The sequence below is a fragment of the Capra hircus genome, chromosome 1, assembly GCF_001704415.2.
Source record: "Capra hircus breed San Clemente chromosome 1, ASM170441v1, whole genome shotgun sequence".
In the NCBI taxonomy this organism is placed as follows: domain Eukaryota; kingdom Metazoa; phylum Chordata; class Mammalia; order Artiodactyla; family Bovidae; genus Capra; species Capra hircus.
Window position 1 is genome coordinate 82,357,035 of NC_030808.1, and position 18,283 is coordinate 82,375,317.

Genomic DNA, 18,283 nt, shown 5'->3' on the forward strand with positions numbered 1-18,283 from the left:
ATATTGGGAATTGATAAGTATATTACAATAAGTTGGGATATCATTCTGTCATTAACAACACTGATGAGTTTTTGATAACATGAGGAAATCTTAAGAGAAAGAAACAGAATTTCATATATATGGGATAATCACAAGTATACAAAAATAAACATAAAAGACTGGAGAAAATGGGAGTGGGTGATTTTCCCTTTTACCGTTTTATGAACTATTTCAGAGCTACATGTAGATATAGAGACTAATTTAGCCATCACTAAGCACTAGAAATGCAACATTCTGCCTGATATGGCCCCTGAGGGACCCCTGAGGGAAAACTCTACATGCTTTTATTAAATGTGAATGATTCCTGAACATTATATAACATTGCTTTAACTATTTCAAGCTTTCTTATTCAGATACTTCTGTGACTTGCTTTTTCCAGTCAATATCATGCTTTGGATATTTACCCATCCTGACTCACTGTTGATAAATTCAAATCTGGTTCACTTAGTAAATGAGTTAATATTCATAAGCAACTTAGAGCAGGGTGCTACATGAGTTTTGGGGTTTTTGATAAATACAAATCCATTTTCCCTGAGGTATAGTATACTACTGTGTTAACATTAGGTTGCATTTATTTATCCATTCTCCTACTGATGAAAAAATCAGACTGTTTGTCTTTTGTTCTGACTACAAACAATGCTGCTATGGACATTCTAGTCCATATCTGCTTGTGCACGTTTGTGAGTGTGAGAGTTTCTGTAGGTGCACACCTAGAATCGGGGCTGCACTGTTGCAATGGATGCTCAGCAGCAGTGCGGCAAGTTACTGCCAACAAATGAGTCATCATGTTCCCAGTCCTCACTCCCACGTTTGCTATGGTCAGATTTGTTCATTTTCCCCCAAGTTTAATGGCCCTGTAGAGAAGGCAATGGCACCCCACTTCAGTACTCTTGCCTGGAAAATCCCATGGATGGAGGAGCCTGGTAGGCTGGGCGACTTCACTTTCACTTTCACTTTCATTGGAGGAGGACATGGCAACCCACTTCAGTGTTCCTGCCTGGAGAATTCCAGGGACGGGGGAGCCTGGTGGGCTGCCGTCTATGGGGTCGCACAGAGTCGGACATGACTGAAGCGACTTAGCAGAAGCAGCAGTATATTTCTGGATGCTTTTAATTTGCATTTCCCTGATAACCATGAGTTTAGAGGTGAGGTATCTATTCACATGTTTACTGGTTATTTGTATTTTTTTCATTCTGTAAACTCCTTTTCCTCACCTTTTCCTTTCTTTGTACTGCTGTTGTCATTTTCTTGTTGACTTACAAGAATTCTTATATATTTTGGATACTATGACAATAAATGTGAATGAGCTGACTTTCCACATAAAATATAGCAATTATTAAATCAAACAACAAAATCCAAATATATAATGTTTATTGGAAGCACACTTAAAATGAAGTAATACAGAAAGGTTGATGATTAAAGAAATGGCAGATAAATGTAAAGAAAAGGAAAGAAGAAATAACAACATAGATCATGTGAAACTTAAGATAAAAAGTACTAAATAAGACAAAAATAATGTGTAGTCACAAAAGGCACATTTTAAGAAGAAGGCATTAGTCATAAACCTCTAAAACTAAACATCTTGGCAGCCAAATATATAATGCAAAAACTTTTAGAAATATAAGAAGAACCTCATTTTAAAACATGCATGCATAATTAAAGGAATCTAATATAATTCTTTCAAATTCTGACAGATCTAGATGATAAAAATTTAGCCAGAACATAGAAGATTTGAGTATTAAAATCAACCAGCTGAATTTAATAAATGCATATAGAACTTTGAAACCTAAAAATACAGAACATGCTTTTTTTCTTATATCAATAAAATATTTAACTATTTATATAGCATATTTCAATATTATATATATTTCTATGTTCATGTATCACATATATTATATATCCACCATGTACTTGGCCACAAATAAAACTTAACAAATTCAAAAACGTGAAGATTTTGTAAGATGTGTTCTTCTGATCACTGTTTTAGAATTCAAATGAATAATAAACAGAGGACCCCCAAACTATTAGCAACTTAGAATAAAAATAACCTCTAAATCAATACATAAATCAAAATAGAAACCAAGAACTCTCTAGAAAGCAATGAAGCATATGTTTTAGTGTTAAACCCATATTCCGGGGAAAATTATAGTCTTCAATGCCTTCACTGTTAAAGAAGGCTGAAATTAAAGGAATCAAGAACTCTTCTTAGGAAATTAAAAACAAACAAACAATCTAGCCAAACAGATTAGTAAAAGTAGAAGCCAAAATCACTGAAATAGACAAAAAAGAAAGAAGAAATCACAAATCTAATTTTTGTATCGTGGTAAAATATACATGATATTTATCATTTTAACCTTTCATAAGTGTGCAATTCCATGACATTAAATACATTCATAATGTTGTCTAACTATCACCACTATTTATATTCAAAACTTTATCATCATCCTCAACAAAAACTCTGTACCCATTAAAAGCAACCCCTCCTTTCTCCCTCCCCACCAACCCCTGGTAACCTATTTTCTGTCTCTATGAATCGTTTACTCTAGATACCTCATAAGTGGAATCATTACAATATTGGTCCTTTTGTGTCTTGTGTATTACAGTAAGTATGTTTTCAAGATACATACATTTTGTAGCATGTATAAAAATTTAATTTCTTTTTATGGTTGAATAATATTCTACTGTAAGTATATTCTACATTTTGTTTATCCATATTTTGGTTATCTGTTGATAGACACTTAGACTGTTGCCACCTTTTACCTATTGTGAATAATTCTACTATGATCATTGGTGTACAAGTATTTGTTTGAGTTTCTGTATTCAATTATTGGAATGTATACATAGGTGTGTAATTCCTGAGTCATATGGCAGTTCTATGCCAAATCTAAGTGTTTTGTAAGATCAACTGATCAACTGATCTTACAAACAAGAGAGACAATGCCCACCATCAGGGGCAAACAAGAGAGATCAAATATAAGCAGTAGTAGAAATTAGAAAAGCCATACAGATACAAAAGAGAGAAAAATAATTATAAGACAATATTATTAACAACTCTATAACAGCCAACTGGAAAATCTAGAGAAAACTGTTGAACTCCTGGAAAAATACAAATTGACACCAAAAGAAACAGAAAATTCAAATAGATTGGTTACTACAAGAGACCAAAAAAGTAAAAACAGTACAGTGTAAGAACAGAAGGACACTGCTTAACTGTGATAAAGAATATTCACCAAAAATCAGTAGCAAATATCTTACTAAAACAGTGAAACCTTCAAACCATTTCCATTAATATTATGCAGGAAGAAGGGATACCCATTGTGACTGTTATTAGCTAACTTACTTTAAAGGGTCTATAAAATGAAAGTGAAGTCGCTCAGTCACATCCAACTCTTTGACACTCTATGGACTGTAGCCTACCACGCTCCTCCATCCATGGAATTTTCCAGGCAAGAGTACCGCAGTGGGTTGCCATTTCCTTCTCCAGGGGATCTTCTTGACCCAGCGCTCGAACTCTGGTCTTCTGCATTGCAGGCAGAGGCTTTACCATCTGAGCCATCAGGGAAGCCCTTAAAGGCTCTATAGCATTATTAAAACAAAATAAAATTGTAAGAATAAATTCTGACAGCAGAAAAAAAGTTCTGTACTTGCAGACGGTGTGATTGTATATTGAGAAGAACCCAAGAGACCGTAGTAAAAAAAAAAAAAAAAAAACTATCAAAGAAGAAATAAATAAACAAGATATTTACAGACTGCAATAACTACTCTGCAGGAAAGGAACAGAGTAATGATAGAAAGTAGCTAGGCGAAGGACCCTGCTTTAGACAGGCTGTGCGAAGACTCTTGAGGGGGTGGATACTGAAACTGGACCTGGGCAATGAGAAGAAAGAGCTCAGGGTGGCATTCCAGCCAGGGAAAACACTGTGTGCACAGGGAGCTTGAGGAACTGCAGGAAGGCCATCATGGATGGCACCGCTGGGAGGGGGTGGTGCAGGCTGGTGGTGGGCATAACCCTGGGTCTGGCACTGGGGTTGGTACTCGGCGCGCAGAGCCCCGGGACCTCAGGAAGTTCAGAGCTTGCCCACTGGAGGGCAGTGGCGCGCTTCTCAGAAGAGACCGCCCAGGAGCGTTCGGTTCTCGATCCCGGCTCCAGTATCCCACCGGAGGTTAGGAAAACACGCCGCCAACATATACACAGGCCGTAGAGGAAACGGGGGCAGACCGGTGGAAGAAGCCAGGTTAGGGATCAAGTTAAGTTGGCCCTTAACGTAGAGGGCAGCAGGGGTACTTAGTCCTGTTTGAGACTGAAACTCCTCTCACACCAGCTCCGAAGCAATTTTCCCAGTGTCGCCACCACGCCTGAATCCCCGCGTTAGAATCACTGCACTTATTACGGAAGACCCCAGTCAAATGCGCATGTGTTAACCACTGCTGCCCAGGGACATCTCGTTAGTCCCATGGGACACAGTGACACGTTAGCGCAGATTAAATTTGCCCTGAAGTGGGATTGGGGAGATCTTTGGGCTGTAGGTTGTCAGGGATGTTGTTACTGCCGCAAGGACTGCAATGATGACCACTGTTTATTCACTTGTTTCTTGCCAGGTATCAAAGAGCTTTGTTGGATTATCCCCCCTAATAAAACAGCATCTTGAGATCTCTTTTTCTGCTGGATTTTCCCACTGCAAAGTTACTGTTTTTCCCTTCTTAATTAATGAATACTGGGGGAGGAGGGAGTTACAGAGACTCTGCAATATTCTGCTTTTCCTCAAACTTCCCCTCACTTCTCCATATCCTTGGACTGCCTCTGCAACACCCCTCCAGGCTGGCATTGGTGGCTTTTGCTCTTGGTTCAGCTTTCCTTTCCCTCCAACCCCACGAGAGTAACTCACTGCGTTTGCATCTCCCGCCCCCTCAGCTCCCGTCCTCTGCTCATGCCCCTCCCCCTGCACCTGGCATCGGCGCTCCTGTGGGTTTCGATGTCCAGGCTCTGGACCCCTCTGCGGACCTCTTCCTCCTTCATCTGACTCCACTCTTGTCCTCTCTTCTCCCCTCCTCCCCGGTGGATTCCTCCCTGGTGGCTCCTTCTTTGTTGAATTCCCACATCCTTCAAACTCCACAAATCATATCCTTTACCATTTTCTTGGGAAGAGCCAAGCCTGGATCCTGAACCACACCGTTGGGCTGCATCCTCCAGGCCCACAAGCTCTGTGCTTGTCCAGCTTCAAGACCAAAGAGCGAGCCTGGAGTCAGAAACATCAGTGGCCTAATGCATGTGGCGCTTACCTGTCTGAAGCGAGGTTCTGGAGCGACACCCCACCGCACTTGGCAGGCAGGACACAGCCGGCTTCACTTGCCGGGGGCAGGGGAGGTTATCAGATATGGGGCACTTGTCAGATTGGCTCATGAGTTACCAGGGAAACCAGCAGAGGCGCACGTCCCTGCTATCAGGTGGAGATGTCCTGCTCTCAAATTAGAACGCTCATTAGCTGGGGTGGGGTCAAGTATGTAGGAAGGTCAGTCAGGTGAGCAGGGTAGGTGCAGCAGGCAGTGGCTGAGCAGGTGTACAGGCAGCGAGAGAGCCACCACTTTGGGTGGCCTGATGATAGGTATTGTTGTTGGTGTCTAGTCACTAAGTCGTGTTTAACTCTTTTGCGACCCCATGGACTGTAGCCCACCAGGTTCATCAGTCAGTGGGATTTCCCAGATAAGAATCCTGGAGTGAGTTGCCATTTCCTTCTCCAGGTTATATGTATGTTAACTTCCTAATCCTTTCTCTATATTCTCCAAACGTCTCCACCTCCACAAGCATCCTTTCCTTCTTCCATCCAATCTCAGACAACCAGCAAAGGCCTCTGGGGCCAGCTGGAGCTCTGACACCACCTGGTAGAGTAGAACGAACACTGGCTTTGGGGGAAGTCAGATCTGATGTGGCTCCTAGTGCCACCATTTACTAACTATGTGACCACTGTCCTTTCCTTTGAACTTTCTGAGCATCAGTGGACCTGTCGGTGACGTCTGGATAAAAACACTGATTATTAAATATTTTAAGAATTAATATTGATGTGTGACAAGTTCCTGAAACAGACTCTGACATGTAATGCTCAATAAATGGTGCATGTGTGCTCAGTCCTGTCCGACTCTTTGTGACCCCATGGTCTGTAGCCCGCCAGGCTCCTCGGTCCATGGGGATTCTCCAGGCAAGAATATAGGAGTGGGTTTTTATTTCCTCCTCCAGGGGATCTTCCCAACCCAGGGATCGAACCCGCATCTCCTACATCTCCCGCATTGGCAGGTGGGTTCTTTGCTCTGTGCCCCCTGGGAAGCCCTCAATAAATGATGACTATTATAATTATTCATGGTATGGGTCCGACTCTCTCTAAAAACTTTATGCATTACCTCTCCTCTCTTCTGTGTTTTCAACCTCTCACTCCCAACTGGTTTCTTCCCTCAGCTTATGAACAAGGTCAAACCTCTCCCATCTTTAAAAACAAACTAAATAAATAAATAGAAAAACAAAAAGTCCTCTGAAAAAAAAAAATACCCCACCAGCTCCCACAAGTATTTTCACACCTGGTCAGGAAAGGAGAACTTCCACAGGAGGGAATCCTTGGCTTAACTAATGCCTGGTTCTCCATCACCTGTGGGAGTTTCTTGTCTGGCCTTTCTGAATCAGAGAATTGACTTATGTCATCAATTCTGGAAAATTCTCAACCATTATCTTTTCAAATATTGTCTCTGCTCCATTTTCTCTCTCCCTTCCTTCCAAAACTCCAGTTAAACATATATTGGACTTTCTCATTGTATTGTCTCATTTATCTTCTCATCTGTATTTTCCACCTTGGAGCCCTCTGGGCTTCGTTCTGAATCGCTTCTGACTTATCTTCCTTTCCACTTTCTTGTTAACCTTATTGCATAATCCTACTTTTCAGTTCTATAAAATCTAGTTGATTCTTTTTAAAGCCAGCAATCTGCTTTCAGAGTTTCCATATCCTTACATAAAACTTTAAATCCTGCTTTTATCTCCATGGACACAGTAAGCATTGCTTTATTACAAGTTGAATCTAGTGACTCTAGTGTCTGGGATCCCAGTGGGTCTGTTTCTGTGGCTTCTGCTGATTCTATCACTTATTTTGTTGTTTGTTTTACATGCCATGTATGCTGGTGTACTTTCTGCACACTTTATCTGAAATGACTATTTTGAGAATTAATTTGAGACCTAGGCTCTTCTTCCAGAGAGGGTTTTCTTTCCTTCTGCCAGAACCTGAGGTCACTCAGTCCAGGAACAAGACCTGAGGATATTCTAGATGACCACAGAGTCAGTCCCTGCCCCATATCCAATTGCAGCCCTTTAAGGTCTCTGCTCAATGCAGAAGGTGGGCATAATGGAAAGAAGAACAGAAGGGAGGGGAAAAGAAGGAAGGAAAAGAGACAAGAGAATATGTCTTTATATACAGGGTGAAGATGGGCTTGGATAGAGATGAAACTCTTTACCTTAGGCAGAGTTCTTAGCCACAGACCACAAAACTGTCTTTGGCAGTTTTACTTAGAAAGGAAGTTTAGTACAGATATCATCTGGAGGGCTAAGATCCGAGGTAGAGTCCAGGGTGGGTGTGTAGCCTGTGTCCACTCCAAGGGAGGCCATGAAGGACAAAGGACAAACCTGGCATTTCTAGGTCCTTTTGAGGACCTGGACTCTTGCTGTGTCTGCCCTGTAGATGGGGAATTCCTTAAAAAGAGGAAGAGGGTTCAAATACTGAGCAGACAAACAGAATAACTATGTCCATTAAGCTCCCCCTCTCCTCCACCCCTGAACGGTGTGAGCTTGAGGTATGTCCAGAAAAGTAAGAACCTGAACTCTGTTGATAGCCAAGGTTCAGAGGTCACTGACCCCCTGGAGTCCTTGACAAGAACCTTTGCAAGAAGAAACAACACAACACCAAAGAGAATATTGGCTGCAAAGGAGGAAGGCATCTTCTACTACAAACCCCATTTCTCTTCAAACCCAGAAGGTCTAATTGAGGGTGGCTTCAGAAAAACTGGGAGGCTGGTCCTCAGCCTTATTCTCCACCCAGCTTCCTGCAGCCACAGGTATTGTACTCTGAGAAGATAGTCTAGGTGGAGGACCGGGGAGAGTGATCTCACAGAACGGAAGAGCCCCACAGAGCTCTAAGAATCTTCCTGCATGTGGGGTCCCCTCTCTCATGGAAAAGGAGCTATTTCCACCTTACTTGGCATCAGCATCATTCCCTGGGGAGAACCGCCAGGGATCTAAACCAACAAGACCAGGGCTGTCCAAGCTGTCCATCGAAGCCATTGCCCATGGAGCCCCAGCCCAGAGACCCAGCTAGGCCAGTGGCAAGCCTGGGCAACCCTTGGTGATGGCATTACCATGGGCCAAGAAAGGGCTGGAAGCCAGCAGCCCCAGGCCGCAGCGCCCCCGAAGGCCTGCTGAGGGCAGCACTGCAGGGTCAGTGCCCAGCACACAGTACGGGCGGTGCGTCTACATCTGACCCGCAATGAGCATCCCAGGGCTGACTCTTGCAGACAGAATTCCATAGAAGAGAAGTTCTGCACGATCCTAAGACCCTCTGTGACATTGCAAATCCTGGGGGCAAAGAACCACTAATAAGTAGACACGTGTTCATCAGACTGGACTTGTAGTCCCAGCTGGTGAAACCTGGTGTGGTGGTACCATGGCTGTAACAACACACACAACTGTCACATCGTGTCACATTCTCACACATTAGCCTGATGCTGGGGAGACGTCACGTCTTTGAAAGCACAGGGAGCAAAGTGGCATTACTGGGGCACTGCCTCCTGCCTCCGGGAACACCTTCTTGAGAGGTAAACTACCTGCTTATTTGCTGAGCCATTGCCAGGCTCCTCCTGGCAGGATGCGAGGGGCAGCTGTCCCCTGTGATGAGTCCTGGGCTCTTCTCAGGGGGATGTCCCTGCCCTGCTGGGACCACATTTAAGAAGAAATGTGACAGCACAGGTGATGGAAGCAGGTACTCTTGGAAGAGGTGGGGGAAGCAGTTGCCTTCTTGCTGCTAAGTCGCTTCAGTCGTGTCCAACTCTGTGTGACCCCATAGACGGCAGCCCACCAGGCTCCCCTGTCCCTGGGATCCTCCAGGCAAGAACACTGGAGTGGGTTGCCATTTCCTTCTCCAATGCATGAAAGTGAAAAGTGAAAGTGAAGTTGCTCAGTCGTGTCTGACTCTTAGCGACCCCATGGACTGCAGCCTACCAGGCTCCTCCATCCATGGGATTTTCCAGGCAAGAGTACTGCAGTGGGGTGACATTGCCTTCTCCAAGTTGCCTTCTTAGTATCCATCATACTAAGTTCTGTTCCTAAGGTTAAGCAGATGGTGATGGTGGACTAGGAAGAGGCTGAGAAGCTGGTCCTTCTCCACATGCTAGGGCAGCAGGTACCTTGCTCCTTTTGCTTGGCATTTGGAGCCATGATGAACTGGGCATGTCTGGCAGAGAAGCACACGAAGAGGGATTGGACAGCCAGTGCCTTGGGTGTGGGTATTCAGGGCACAAACAGCCCGCTGAAGAGCCCCCTGGCTGCTGCAGCTGTGGGTGATCGCGTGACTCCCCCTACCTCCTGCCAGAGACCCCAAGCTTCCTCGCCACCTTCCGCTGGCCCCTGGCCTGAGGAGATATTGTGCTGCCACCGTCTGCAGCCTCTGGCACCACTGCTGCCACTCCTGTGTAAGGGCATGTGCCAGGTCCCTCCATGCCCGGTGAGCCCCAAGCTGGAGCTCAGGAAGCTGGGGGCAAAGGTCATGCTGCAGCATGGAACTCCAGGCTCAGAGCTGTCCTTGGAGGAGCCCCACAGGTGGGCAGACTAAAGTGTCCTGAGTGTCATGACTGTCTATCCCATGAGCTGTGTTCTTGTTTCCTGGAGCTGTTTAGCTCCTGAGATGGCTTCAGGACCTGTCTGCCTGTCTGTCTCATGGTGTGGGGGTGGGACGGATTCTTCATACTGATCCAGAAAGGGTCTGGATGGAGAGAGAGGATTGAGCAACATGTCTGGACATGACGTTGCTGACCAGCTTCTTCTTTCACTGAAGCATAACAAAAATACAGACAAGTGGGTAAATTATAAGTGTGCAGCTCAATAGATTTTTTGCAAATCACCTGTGTAACCAGCATCCAGTCAAGAAATAGAAATGTGCCAGAAGTCCCTCCTGACACCTCCCAGCCACTCCCCCTCACAAAGACCACTATCCTGACTTCTGACACCGTAAGTTAGTTTTGCCCATTGGAAGAGGTAATAAGAATAGAATCATAAGATATTGCTGATGGACTTTAAAAGAAAAAAAACAAAAACAGAAATATCTAATACCTAATGCTGGGAGTTTTGCTTTGGATGATATTATCACCTAACATCATCATCCTCACACTTGTAATAAACCCAGGCTCCTCTGTCCATGGGATTCTCCAGGCAAGAATACTGGAGTGGGTTGCCATGCCCTTCTCCAGGAGATCTTCCTGACTCAGTGATCGAACCTGCATCTCTTATGTCTCCTGCATTAGTAGGCAGGTTCTTTACCACTAGCATCACCTGGGAAGCCCAAGCTCACCTCGGGCAGTGCAAAAACAGACCAAGCAGCGCTGTGCTGCAGAAAGTGTTTAGAGCAGATTCACACACTCAAAGTCTGAAGGGAGGGTAACTCCAGTCTTGGAATGCTCAGGAACCTTGGACAGAGTGTTGGATTTCAGAGAGTCTGGGATGGGTAGGCAGTGAGTCAACTTCACCTACATTTCAAAAGGTAGGGCGATGCTCCACTAACATCTGAATCACACACTAGATAAGCACGACATCTCATTAGAGGAGATACAAAGAACCACACGTGGGCATCCTTATTTGATATTAACTGGCAAATTTATTCCTGTGTGAGTTACACCTACATGAATCACCTGACAGGGCTGAAACAAACCAAGCACATCCAGGTCCGGAAAAAGAGAAGCGTGGGAGAAGTTTCCAGCCACAGGTATGGAACGGGACCAGGAAGAAAGCCTGCTGGGCGAGGTGTCACCATCCAGCCACCCAAGAAGAAGAGCTGTGAGGGGCATGGAGAGGGTCTCCAGGGCCAGTCTTGGGCAAGGGACAGACAACTCTTAAAGGGACAGTGAGATTTCCTCACACCTTTCCCCAGCAGCAGCAATAAATGAAACCTGAACGGCTCCAGTTTGAGTCTCCCAGGGGAGTAGGAGGCCAGTTCAAGCACGAGGGGTTCAAAACCCGTCCTTCCATCAGTCACCACAAAGAACGTAGAATGGTTTTCAACCTGACAGCAAATGACATCACCAGGAGAGAGTTCATCTTTCACTTTAAAAAAAAAAATTGTGTCTAAAAAATACACAATATAAAAAGGTACCATTTTAACCATTTTTAGGGACACAGTTCAGAGGCATTAAGTGCATCGATACTGTTGTGTAACCATCACCACTGTCCCTGTTCAGAACTCCTTCATCTGACCGGACTGAGACGGTCCTCATTAAACACTAATACCCATCCCCCCTCCCCCAACCCCTGGCAACCAACCTACTTTCTATCTCTAAGGATCTGACCACTCTAGGTGCCTCACATAATACGGATAGAAGTGGAATCATACAGCATTCGGTCCTTTGTGTCTGCAGGGGAGATTTTAAAAACATGAATGCCCAGGCCCAACAACTCCTGATCAATAAACCAGAACTTGGGGGCAGGAACCCCTCCCCACAGCAAACACATCCGAGCACCTGCTGGCTAATGCCTAAAATTCCTTTAGATGTGGGTAAAGCTAAGGATTTTTCCTATTTCAACTGGAGATGAAAGGTTTAAAATGACTGACTGAGATATCACAGTGACTGAAACTCATCTGCTCAAGATTAAACTATCAGTCAACAAGCACAGATGACTGTTATCAGGCACTGTCTCCTTCTGAGACCCAGGAGCACTCAGATGACAGCAGATGATGAAATGGGGTGAGACAGACAAACTAGAGACTTGTGGTCACTTTTGGTGTGGGGGCTGGTAATAAAGGTTAGTTCTGTTTACCTTTACTTACCCTGTGGACAAAATAGGAGTTGGGAGTAGAGGAATTTAGGTCCAACACAGCTGTGTACTCACCCGGTTTACTGGAACATGGCCACCCTGACATATGGTTCCCATCAACTATATTTTTGCATGATTCTTGAATCCTGCCTCCCACCCCCCACCTTTTTCTGTTTGGCTGCACTGACTTCATTACAATGGAACTTCTCTTCCATGGGTTCTAATTGAGGCATGACCAGTGCCTTGTTCAAGAAGAGTTTCTTCTGCTTCTTGTTTCTGCAGAACTAGGAATACATAGAAAACAATCAGATAGGTTGGAGAGATACAGACATTTGCAAAATAACAGAATGACAAGAAAGGTTCACACCAAGCCTGGCCCTATCTGTGAATGAAGAAAGGTATGGACTGGGGACTGAGAAGGACCTGAATGTTTATTTATTTTTTAAAATCCTGAAGCAAAACATGACAAAATGTTAACACTTATGCATTCTGTGTTGGCATTTGCTATGTTATATTACTCTTTTTACTTGTCTTCATGACCTTTGGTGTCTTTAAAAGTTGCCAGTATTGCATATATATATAAAAGCTGTCAGTATTGCATATATAACTGCACATGATTATAAATGTATAAAGAAATATTTTTATGACTAAAGAGAATTCTTGAAGTTTTTTATGTTAATGATTTTATCATAAAATTAAGTTAATAAAGCCTCACAGAAAAGTTGAAAAATATAAGAAAATAGAGATGCAAATTAACATTTCCCATAAAACTACCATCCAGAATGTGCCACAGTTAAAAATTTTCAGCATTTCTTTTTATTATTTTTGTTTGCACTGGGTCTTCATTGCTTTCATGGGCTTTCCTCTGGTTGGGGTGAGCGGGGGCCACTCGCAATTGCAGTGCAGGAGCTTCTCATTGTGGTGGCTTTTTTGTTGCAGACCATGGGCTCTAGATGCATGGGCTCAGTAGTTGCAACAAATGGGCTCAGTAGTTGAAGCACACAGGCTTAGTTGCTCACAGCCTGTGGAATCTTCCCAGAGCAGGAATCGAACCCATGTCCCCTTGACTGGTAGGTGGATTCCCATCCACTATACCACCATGGAAGTCCCAGAATTTGCCACATTGTGATGTCTTGATAGCTAAGCTTTTTCTCCAGGCATTAAATAATTGCAACATTGGTTTTAAATTTTCAGATAGCTTCTGATTATAAAAATAATACTTTCTCATTATTAAATGGAGAAAAAGATAGATAAGGAAAGAAAATTACTCATGGCCTTAATACCTGGAGTATCTCTGTCAAGGTTCTTGATGGCAAAAACCAAAATCTGATTCTAGTTGTGAGGAGAAAGATATCATTGGAAAGACTGGAATAGCATACATCAACAGTGGGGAGATGGGTTTCCCAGGGCTGTTTTTATTTCCTTCATCTCCTCTTCTGGTCTTTATGTAATAGGTTGACCCAAAAATTCAGTCAGATATTGAATGGCTAGACCCTAATACCAGAGAAGGAAATGGCAACCCACTCCAGTATTCTTGCCTGGAGAATCCCATAGGCAGAGGAGCCTGGCAGGCTACAGTCCACGGGGTCGCAAGGAGTTGGACAAGATTGAAGCGACTTAGCACGCACACAGAGACCCTAATGCCAGTTTGATCCTGGTTTGAACATTATTTCTACGATGGGAAGGAGTCACTCAGTGTCACAATGGCCTTTTTGTTGAGGGGAGAGAGCTTATCATTTGTCATTCTCTAGCATTTTTCTTGTTTTCTTGAGTATTTATGTCTTGTCTCTCTTCTTTGTTGTATCTTCAGGGTTGGAACAGCATCTGGCATTAGCAGTATTCACTGTTGAATGAATAAGTGAATCAAAGAGACTTCGGTGGTCTTACCTACAAAGTACCTTCCTTTAACTACCACTGGACATGTCATCTAAGAAGCCAACCTGGGGAAGCACCATCTTTCATCTGCGTTCCTGCCCCCCACCTCTTTGTGCGGCAGCAATCCTAATACATCTCTGTGTCCGCTACCTGCAGCCAACACCATATCCCTCTTTTTAGCCTGTTTGCCTTGTACCTTGAGGAGCCTAAACTATCCATGTGATGCCTCTGCTTCCAGTTCAATGACATCATCGTGTCCCTTGATGGGTGTATTCTTCCCTTTGGTGTTAAAACTCTCAACCCTCAGAGTCTAATGTTGCTAGGATGGAAAAAATATTTTTATATCTGTTCACTAATGCAGCGGCCATAAGTTGGTGGGTTTTTTTTTTTTTTTTTGGCTCATTATTTATCATTCTTTACCACTTTTATTTGTCATCGAGGAGTGGGAGGAACTATGTCATCCTCTGTGGGAGGAAGTCGGTATTCTTAAGGCTACAGATAAGCTCCACCCCAGCTACCACAGCCACACTAAACATGAGGCCACTGAGCACACACTGGGTGGAGGGGAAGGGAGCAGAATGCCATTGCAGAGTGGACTGTCCTGGTCCCTGGTCACTGAAAACCCCCACTGGGGGAACATTTTGTTCAGCATTCACAAGAGATGAATATTCTGGGCCCATTCCAAGAGTTTGAGCCTTTAATTCTTCCCCAAACTTCTTTGTTATAAATCCTCTCATCTGAGTTCTTTTAGGCCATTGATCATATGACAAGATTTAACTATTACCCAGGAATTAGTGGGCCTTCGTCGGTGGCTCAGTGGTAAAGAAGCTACCTGCAATACAGAAGACACAGGAGACTCTGGTTCAATCCCTTGATCAGGAAGATCTCCCTGTAGGAGGGCACGGCAACCCACTCCAGTATTCTTGCCTGGAGAATCCCATGGACAGAGGAGCCTGGCGGGCTTCAGTCTATAGGTTCACAAAGAGTCAAACATGACTGAAGCAACTGAGCGCGCGCACGTGCACGCGCGCGCGCGCGCACACACACACACACACACACGCACACAGGATTTAGTGGTCCTTGAGCTGTTCCAGAAAAAGTAGAATTTTTTTTTAATGCTAATATTCTGTTCAAAGTTCTGCCCTCTAGAAGTGTTTGCTTTATACGCTGTTCTTCAGGACCATCTGGAGCAAAACTATAGCACTGCTTGGCACATCATCTCTGGGAGAGCCACCTGGAACCAAGCTTGACTGTTCCCTCCTCATCAAGTAGCCAGAGAGAGCTCTACTCTCCTCTACTAGGTGTTGGCAAAGGGAGCAGAGGGAGGCGGAAGCATGCTAGGAATGTGAGCAACACATTTCCGCCACTTATTTTTGCTTTCAGGTCATGCTCAAGCCAGGCCTCATTGTACATATCAGTTTGATGATGGAGCATTGTTATGCAGCCTGACGTTAGATTCAGAAAATATCCGGAAAACATGGTTACCATACTAGTGTTCAGTATGGAAAGTGTTAAGTTTCCAGAAGAGCCCAATAGCAAGTTAAGATTCAGTTTCTCAAAATGTCACTCTGCTATTTGCCAACACGGTCATGGTTTTGCTCCAGAATCATGAAGCCTTCACTGTGATTCTCATATCTGGACTTGACACAGCCTCCATGAAATTTATTACCTCTGGATCCACTATGCAATAATAAAGCGGCTGGCACTGCAACCTGGGCCAGTTGGAAGGTCTTCCCTTACGTTGACCTCCACCTAAAAACAAACACATGTGGACACTCTACCCAACAACAACAGAACATAAATTCTTCTCAAGTGCACGTGGACCTTCTCCAGGAGAGAACATGGGTTAGGTCACAATTCAGAACACTTTAAAAGATAGATGTCATATCAAGTATCTTCTCCAACCACATGGGATTAAGTTAGAAATCAACTACAGAAGGAAAACTCACAAATATGTGGCAATTAGCACAGTCTTAAACAACTACTGGGTCAGTGTTTTACTCTGCTTGGGCCACCATGACAAAGTATGACAGACTGAGTGGCTGAAAGAGCAGATATTTATTTCTTCAGCTCTGGAGGCTGGGCAATCCAAAACCAAGGAGCTAGCCAATTCAGTTCTTGGTGAAGACATACTCGCTGGCTTGCAGATGGCACCTTCTCCGCCAGGTACTTACAGAGCAGACAGAGCATTCTCATCTCTCTCTTCTTATAAGGACATTAATCTCACCATAGGGGCCCGACCCCCATAACCTCCTTTGAACCTAATTGCCTCCTAGAAGCCTCAGCTCCAGCTACCGTCACATTGGGGTATTAGTGCTTCAACATGTGAACTGTAAGGGGACACAAACATTCAGTCCATAACATTCTGCTCCTTGCCTCCCTTAAAGTCATAAAGATATGCAAAAAATTCATCCCATCCCAACAGTCCCAAAAGTGTCAACTCATTCCAGCATCAACTCTAAAATCAAAAGCCTAAAGGTTTATCTAAATAGTATCTAAGTCAGCTAACGGTGAGACTTCAGGTATGATTCATCCTGAGGCAAAACTCCTTCTCAGCTGTGAACCTGTCAAATCAGACAAGTTGTGTGGTTCCAAATACAGTCATGGGACAGGCATAGGCTATATGTACCCTTTTCAAAAGGGAGAAAGTGAAAGGAAAGGGTTATGGTCTTCAGGAAGTACGAAAGTTAGCAAGGTCAATATCATTACATCTTAAGGCTAGAGAAGAATTCTCTTTGGTCAGATACTCTGCCCTTAGTCCCTTGGAGCAATGGTCCTGCCTTTAAGACCCATTGGATTGGCGACACCATCCCTGTGGCTCTACTTGGCAGGTTACCACCCCACAGCTCCAGGTGACCCCACCCACAAGGTTCCAGAAGACCACTGTCTGGCCTGTTGAGATTGAGGTGGTGTCCCCCCCTCCCCACATTTTGAAACCAAGGAAGCAGCCCCAATGATCTCTGAATTGCCTTCAGGGTCATTTTCCCCTTGTCTTGAAGAATAGCGCATGTTCACAGCCAAATAGCTTTACCATCCAGTGCTGCCTCTAGGACCTAAGAAGCCAAATAGGCTTCCCTCGCTTAGTCTCAGCTCCACTCCCTTCGGTTGAAACTGGCAGTGTTTCTGATGGGGTGGCTGATCAGGTCTGCAGTCTCATCCCACGCTAATCCCCTTATCAAGAGGTTGTTGAGCCACACCTTCATGTTCTCTTCAGAACAGCTCTTTCACTTTTTGCAATAAGGACAGGCTGAGAATTTTGAAGTCCGGTTCTTGCCTGGGAAATCCTGTGATTAGAGGAGCCTAGTGTACGGAGGCTACAATCCATGGAGCCACAAAGAGTCAGACATCACTTAATGACTAAACAACAATAACAATAATCAATTAGCAGGCACCAAGCCTCTCTTTCAACACTTTGCTTAGTAATCTCTTCAGTTCATGGCATCCAGTCCCATGATTTGGGCTTCCCTGGTATCTCAGCAGTAAAGAATTTGCCTGCAATGCGGGAGATCTGAGTTCAGTCCTTGGGTTGGGAAGGTACCCTGGAGAAGGAAAAGGCTACCCACTCCAGTATTCTGGCCTGGAGAACTCCATGGACTGCAGTCCATGGGGTCGCAGAGTCGGACAAAACTGAGTGACTTTCACATTCACGTTCACAGTCCCATCCTTTAATGGCAAATAGAAGGGGGAAAGTGAGTGCAGTGACAGACTTTACTTTTTGGGGATGATGACTGCAGCCGTGAAATTAAAAGACGCTTGCTCCTTTGAAGGAAAGCTAAGACAAATCTAGACAGTGTATTAAAAAGCTGAGGCATCACTTTGGTGATGGTCTGTGTAGTCAAAGCAATGGTTTTTCCAGTAATCATGTATGGATTTGAGAGCTGAACCATAAAGAAGGCTGAACTGTGGTGTGGAAAAGACTCCCGAGAGTCCCTTGGACTGCAAGGAGATCAAACCAGTCAATCCTAAAGGAAATCAACCCTGAATATTCATTGGAAGGATTGATGTTGAAGCTGAAGCTCCAATACTTTGGCCACCTGAGGTAAAGAGCTGACTCACTGGAAAAGACCCTGATGCTCGGAAACATCGAGGGTAGGAAGAGAGGAGGACGACAGAGGATGAGATGGTTGGATGGCATCACTGACTCAATGCACATGAGTTTGAGCAAACTTAGGGAGATAGTGAAGGACAGAAAAGCCTGGCATTCTGCAGTCCATGGGGTCACAGTCAGAAACAACTTGGTACAACAACTCCCCAGTTAAGTAGGCAATTTCTTTTCTCACAAATTCTACCTTCCACAAAACACTAGAACATGAACATAACTGA